The 6,888-nt window shown below is 44.0% G+C and overlaps 1 long non-coding RNA gene across 1 annotated transcript; it reads left to right on the top strand.

Moving 5' to 3' along the window:
* The first annotated feature begins 3,350 nt into the window (after positions 1–3,350).
* LOC136511800 (uncharacterized) lies at positions 3,351–4,886 on the top strand. Its single transcript, XR_010772856.1, has 3 exons — positions 3,351–3,386; positions 3,573–3,725; positions 4,793–4,886. It is a non-coding gene; the product is annotated as an uncharacterized lncRNA (long non-coding RNA).
* The last annotated feature ends 2,002 nt before the right edge of the window (positions 4,887–6,888 follow it).

The following is a 6,888-nucleotide window of genomic DNA, read 5'->3' as shown; positions in this document are numbered from 1 at the left end:
TTCTTCTTGGTGGTCTTGTGATCATCACTATCATCATCATCATCACTTGAGGAAGCATCACTATCCCAAGTGACCACATATGAACCACCCTTCTTCTTCTTGAAGGCCATCTTGTCCTTCTTCTCTTTCTTTTCCTTCTTGTCCTTCTTCTTGTTCTTTTTGTTGTCATCATCATTGTCGCTATTGTATGGACATTGAGCAACAAGATGGTCTTTGCTTCCACACTTGAAACATCTTCTTGACTCTTCCTTGTTCTTGGATGAAGACTTCTTTCTTCTAGCACGATAGCCCTTCTTCACCATGAACTTGCCAAATCTCTTGACAAAGAGAGCCATCTTCTCATCATCATCATCATCCCATGAATCATCTTCTTCACTTGATGTTTCTTGCTTGGCTTTGCCTTTGGATGATGTGGCTTTGAATGCCACGCTCTTCTTCTTCTCATCTTTCTTCTCATCTTTCTTCTCCTTCTTTTCTTCCTTCTCATCATCATCTCTATATGTGTCATCGGTCATTATATCTCCCAACACTTGGTTTGGTGTCATGGTGTCCAAACCACTCCTCACTAGAATAGTGACTAATGTGCCAAATCTTGAAGGCAAGCATCTCAAGAACTTGTGGGAGAAGTCATTGTCCTTCACCTTGTAACACCCTAGGTGTTTGGCTTCCACTAATTGCATGTCATTCATAAACATGTGCATTTGCTATGTCATCATGTCATTATCTGTGAAACATACATATGCAACATTTTAAATTGTATGTGTTTCATGCTTGATTGCTTAGAATGGTAGTAGTGCAACATGTGAAACATTGTATTGAAACATACGTATGAATTGCTTGTTTTACTTTCTTTATCACATGTGATCAGTAGAAGTGGAATAACAACTTTGTAAAATGGTTGATCATGGTCTAATACACCTTAACTACATTTAGTTTACTTGTTAGAACATTGTTCATGTAGGTCAAAATGACTAGATTTGCCCTCAAGTGAAGGGTTGACTAGAATTGACCATAAGAGTCTCATTGTTTGACTGTTTAAAAAGTGCAACTTAGAGACTTTGCATGGCTGTGCACTCTTGACAAAAGTTGTAGCAAATTTATCAAGGAACAAAAGTTGTTTTATAGCCAAGTCATGAAAATGTGTGGAACATGGTCAAACATGGCCCACAAGTCAGAGATACATGCTGTTTTCAACACTTAGAAAAATATTCTAAGTCATAGTGTTTTCCAGTTGCATCAAGCCAACTCTAGCTTCATGTAACTTCGGATCCATGACTTTTTAGGTGTTGATCTTTGAAAAGAAAGTGTAGAGGGCAGATAGGTCTATAGTTTTGATGTTCAAATCTTCCACTAACTCGTCACGGTTTGGGAGCAAATGATCATTGAAATTGCTCTGTCAGTCACCTTCGACGATGACTGAATCGCGTTTTCAGAAGAACGATTCAGTGAACATGGCCGACCGGGTTCAGAAAGCGCCGGACGCGTGTGCGCCGCGCGTCGACGGCCGGCTGACCGTGCTGGCCACGCGCCGTGCACCTCCTGGCGTCGCAGCCGCGTCTTGAGCACCCCGCGCGCCTGTCCGACGCACTCGCCTCCCCATTTCGTTTTCCTCTCCTCCCACAGAACGCAGCAACGCACGAGCTCTGCGGTCCGCCATTGCCGACCAAGCATCGCCGCTGCCGTACGAGCTAACCACCGCGAAAACGCGTTGCCCCGTCCGCCTGCAGCCTCGCCGTGACCCCCTCCACCTCCTCCACCCTTCAGCCGGGTCGTTTGAGCCTCGGTAAGAGCGCATTTCCGTTTTTCCCCATCGCGGCCATGGCGGGAGCTCGCCGGAGTTGGCGCTCCACGCGGCCAGCTGCCCTCGCGCCGCTCCCATTCCTTCCTCGGCCGCGCGCTAGGTCATAGGAACACCACTGAAGCTTGTAGGGTCACCGCTAGGAGCTGTGTCGTCGTCGGTCCACCGGAGCCGGCCGTGCCGTGGCCGTGCGCCGCCGTGTCAGTCGCCGACCCCGCTAGCCACCACCATAGCACCGATTGAGGTCACCAATAGATGCGCATGTTCAAGGCGAATGTCGTAGCGTAGATGGTCTCGCCGGAGGAGCCACCGGCGGCGAGCTACGCCACCGACCGACGCTCCTCCCCTGTTTCGCTCACTGCCGAGCGGGCCCTCCCTGTCAGCGTCGTGGTTCAGGCGGGAGTCCAGCTCGGGCCGCGCCGTAGTCTTGGGCCGCCGTTCTTGGGCTGGCCCGTGTAGGGCTGAGTGTTGTTTTCCCATTTTATTTCGTTTATTTATTCCACAGATTTATGTACATCTTGAAAAATATGTAGCTCCTAGTATATAGATCCAAATGCTATGGTTCTAATTTTGTTGGGTTCCTGGTCATGTCTAGTATTTAACAAAAATATTATATGGGCACTTGTTTTAGAAATTTTTGATGATTTAAATAGGACTTTGAAATGTGTTTTTAGGAGCATGCAAACTTGTTTGAATTTTATCTTGAGTTTCTGTGGTCCAAAAATTATGAAATTTTGTGGGTCCTCTATTTAGGTTTATTAGAAGCTCTGGTAAAAATTTCAGAGCTAGTGCATGTGTAGTTTTTAAGTTATAGAATTTCCTTTTATTAATAGGTGGATCTTGTGTGAATTTTCATAATTTTTCTATAGATCCAGTGAAGGTGAAATTTTATGGGTACTATTATTATGCTATAATGATGCTAGGAAAAATGTGAAATCTGTTGCTTGACACTTTTCATTAGGATTTCTTAATTATGCCATTTTAAGCTAGTATGCCTTATCATTTTTGTGTAGACTGTTATACTTACTCAATGGCTTTGAAATTTTTATAGTAGTCTATGTGAAGCATGAAATAGCTACTGTAATTTTTGTAGATTTTTCTGAACAGGTTTACTATATATTGCTTTAATCACCTAATTAACTAGATAAATTAGAAAAGGATATTAAAGAATTTATTTAGAAGTTAGCACTGTACTTTCTGATGTTGCTTAGGTATGAAAAACAAGTTGGTTAACTTGGTTTGGTCAAATTAGGCTCTTGCCCCATCATTAAATAATTAAGTTAGCAACCCTGTCATTGCGGGACAGATTCTAGGTCTACTGAAATTGGAGTTGGTCAACTTTAGAATCATGCTTTGATGTTTACAAATAAATTGTAGAGAATTTCATAAGCTTTCCAGAATGTCCTCTTGCAAGTCATTTGGGGTTATAGAACTCTGGTTATGATAGAATTAAGTTGCTACTTGTTGCATATGAAGCTTTAACGGTTATATTAAGTCTGTCTTTACTATTCTAAGTTCATGGTACTGTTCCTAGGTGTTAGGCCTTTAACTGAAGATGAGCATCTTTATCTTAGGTTATGCAAGTTAGGTAAGTTGCTCTTGTTATTTAAGTTAAGTTAGATACATGCTTAAAGTGATTTGAATAGAGCTAATTACTCGGTAAACGAGTGTCCAGTAATACCTTCGTAAACACTTACTATGATCCATTCATCATGAGCATCATGTCATACCTTATGCATCCATGGTATTTATCTTTTGCATCGGCATGCAATAGGTGTACCGGAAGGAGTGACCCTGCTGGAATTCGAGGAACTGAACGAGCAGCAGCAGCCGACACCGGAAGTTCAGGAGGAGCAGCCTTCAGGAGAAGTGCCAGACGAGGTCGCCGTTGAGTGCCCTGACCACCGTCCTTGCAACTTTGTGAAAGGCAAGCCCCGGAGCATATTAAGCCTCCTATTTTCCGAACTGCAGTTACAATATTATTATTACATATATTGTTGCATTAAGGTTTAGGTGTTGGATGCAAACACTTGCTGCATTGGTTACCCATTCCTTGTCCAGATATTGTTACCCTGAATCCTATGTAGCTCAGGCTCGAGTAGTGCTTAGCCCTGCTTTAACGCGGTAGAAGTCGGGTGATTTCCTGTCACCTGCGAGATATAGGAAGATACATGTGGCACGGTTGGCTATATTTGCTATCGTGGAAAAGAACCAGTCTTAATTTGAAATGAAGACCGGACGGAGGCTTGCCGGTTTGCAGTGACTCCGTCTGTGTCGATTAAGGACTGGATCTTGGAGCCTTTCCTGTTCATGTTGAACGCATGCCTCTCTCTTAGTTGGCCGGGTCTGGAGACCGACCACGAAGCCGAGTAGCTCACCTCAGGCCGGGAGTCGATAAGTATAAAGTGCGCCTCGGAAGGGAGCCGTAGGCGTGAGTCCAAGGGCAGGTGATTTAAAAGTCCTGATCGTCCTGGCAGAAGGGTAATCCCTGAGAGTGCTGGCGCTGATCGAACCCGCGAATTTGGTTCCTGAGATGTTCCAAAGGTGACCCACGGCTACCCTTGCAAAGTATGCCAGGGTGAGAGTTAGGAATACCCCCTCAGCTGAGTTGTAATTCGATTCGAATCGCCGTCTCTCCCGGTTAGTGAGAACTTGACGGGCTTATCTCCAATGTAGATACACTTAATAACTTAATGGTTCGGAAATGATGATATGATGATGACAGCCTTATTATACCTGCTATGGTTAATATTGTTTGCTCCTAATAAGTGAGTGCTCTAGTACAGGTGCTAATCTAGCGGACAGGTAAATAATGATAAGCTTGATGCTAAGTTAAAGTGGTTACTATAATCTTAAGCTCTTTTATGCAACTGTGTCAAGCTAGCCCACCTGAAAAGCCTTGCATGATCCTTGGTGTCTTTTATTCTGATTTTAGTCGGGTAAGTCTAGCTGAGTACCTTCTCGTACTCAGGGTTTATTTCCCACCTGTTGCAGATGACCAGTTCTACTTTGGTTGCTGCAAGTACTGCCTTCTCCCTGCTGGGGATGAAGACTAGACCGTTGGGCACGGTCTCTACTAGTTCTCGTATCCTGATAATGCTTTTGTGGGACATGACTCTGATCTTGGCAATGTATTTGAAAACTATGATGTTTTGTACTAAACTATGTTGCTTCCGCACACTCAAACTTGGTTTGTAATATTTATTTGAACTCTGATGGATGTAATCCGAATGCTACTTATGAAATGTTGTAACGGATGATGTGTTGTGTTGAATCATTACGATCTTGGTTTGTATGTCGAGAGTTGGTTGAAATCCTTCGTGATTTCCGGACTACCGGGATTATGGGAGCTTAAGTACAGGAATTTGATCGCTTCGGTGATTGTTTTTGTACTTACGTTCTTATGATTTGGTCGGTTCTGTTACAGCTGGTATCAGAGCAAGATTTGACACTAAACACGTCATTTGTGTATTTAAAACAAAAGTATTTGTAAAAATCCTAAATTAAATACTAAGTATTGCCAGTGGTCATATCCCTTATGCCCAAATAAGGACTCTTAGGTGGCTTATTAAAGTACTAACTTGGGGGTTCCTGCTTGTTTCTGTTTCGTCGTCCATACGGCGTGCTATTGTATGGATGCCATCCGCTTGGGTGGTAATGTATGGATCAAAATACCTCTACGCTCTGGTAAGTGTGAGTTGTGAGAGCATGACCGTCCAACCGTCGGTCTAGGGGAGAGTAGTTGTGGTTGCTCGCATACTTACATGTTTGATCATGTATCTATGAGAGTACTTAATTGTGGGTATCTCTGACAGGTAGCTGTGATACTAGAGTATATGCATCAGGGGATGTATGTATGAAAGTATTTAGTTTAATGCTTGTTTTCTATGCATTTTGGGGAAATTATTGGGCTGAAATGAAATTTTCTGCAGGTACACTAACAACGTATCGTTGTAGATCGACTAGTTACCGTATACGAGAGAACGTATGTATGCCACCGTATATTTCGCTAGCCTTTAAATTTTTCTAGGTTTGTGAGGACGTACGGATCGAGCATGCATCATGTTCAAGCATACATGGCATTTCTTGCATTACTCCCTCCTTTAAAATTGATGGTCCCGAATAATTAAATTTCGTATCCCTTAAATGATTCTCCCCTTACTGTTGTAACTTTTTGCTACAGATGGCGCGCACGAAACGCACTGCTCGCAAGTCCGCGGGAGGTAGGGCGCCTCGTCACCGTTTAGCTCCTCGTGAGCCCCGTCCTGAGCCTACTGAGGCGGAAAGGCTAAGGGCAGAGCTGGCTCAGGTGACTGCTGAAAGGACTGCAGTTCAGCAGCGTTTGGAGCAAGTCACGCAATGAAAGGGACCAAGAGAACCCTTGAGGTTCAGAGGTTGACAGTTGCTCACCGCAACTGTGAGCGTATGTTGGTTCACATGCTAAACCAACGGAATGAAGCCTGGCACGAGGAGAATGTGTTGAGAGCGAGGCAGGTTGAGCTAGAGCAGCAGTTGGCGGCTGCAGAAGAGTACAATGACAATCTCCATGAGGAGGTTCACCTACTGCACAACCAACTTCACCCTATCCTACCACCTGAGGATGAAAATGAGATGGGATCTGGCGTCATCATGGCCGAAGGTGATGATGACATGGAAGTCAATGGACCTGAGGACGCTCCACCTGATGAGGAGGAAGATGAGGAGTTAGAGCCTCCTAGTGATGAAGATGGAGGAGAAATCTTCGACACCGACTCCGAGGACGATGCGTAGTTTAGCTTACTACTTAGCTAATGCGCTAGATCTAGTCTTTTGTTGATCCCATGCATGGACGAGTAGCAAGTTAATCGTTGGGATGTAATCTCGAACCCTATGTTACCTTTGATGTAAGTTGAAACCACTATGGCTTGGGTGTAACCTATCGAACGTATTATGCTCCACGTATGTGAGCTTTTGATGACTTTCGCCTTTGCGGTCTATGGATCTCGTTGTTGGTTAAGTTCATCGCATTAATGTGTCAATTGATGCACTTGATGAGTTGTGTGATTGTGATGGATGATTGTGCCTCTGTTGATAGTACGAATTCATTTTCT

The sequence above is a fragment of the Miscanthus floridulus genome, chromosome 16, assembly GCF_019320115.1.
Source record: "Miscanthus floridulus cultivar M001 chromosome 16, ASM1932011v1, whole genome shotgun sequence".
Classification (NCBI taxonomy): Eukaryota; Viridiplantae; Streptophyta; class Magnoliopsida; order Poales; family Poaceae; genus Miscanthus; species Miscanthus floridulus.
Note: the sequence above shows the minus strand (reverse complement) of the source record. Positions and strands in the feature narration are given on the sequence as shown.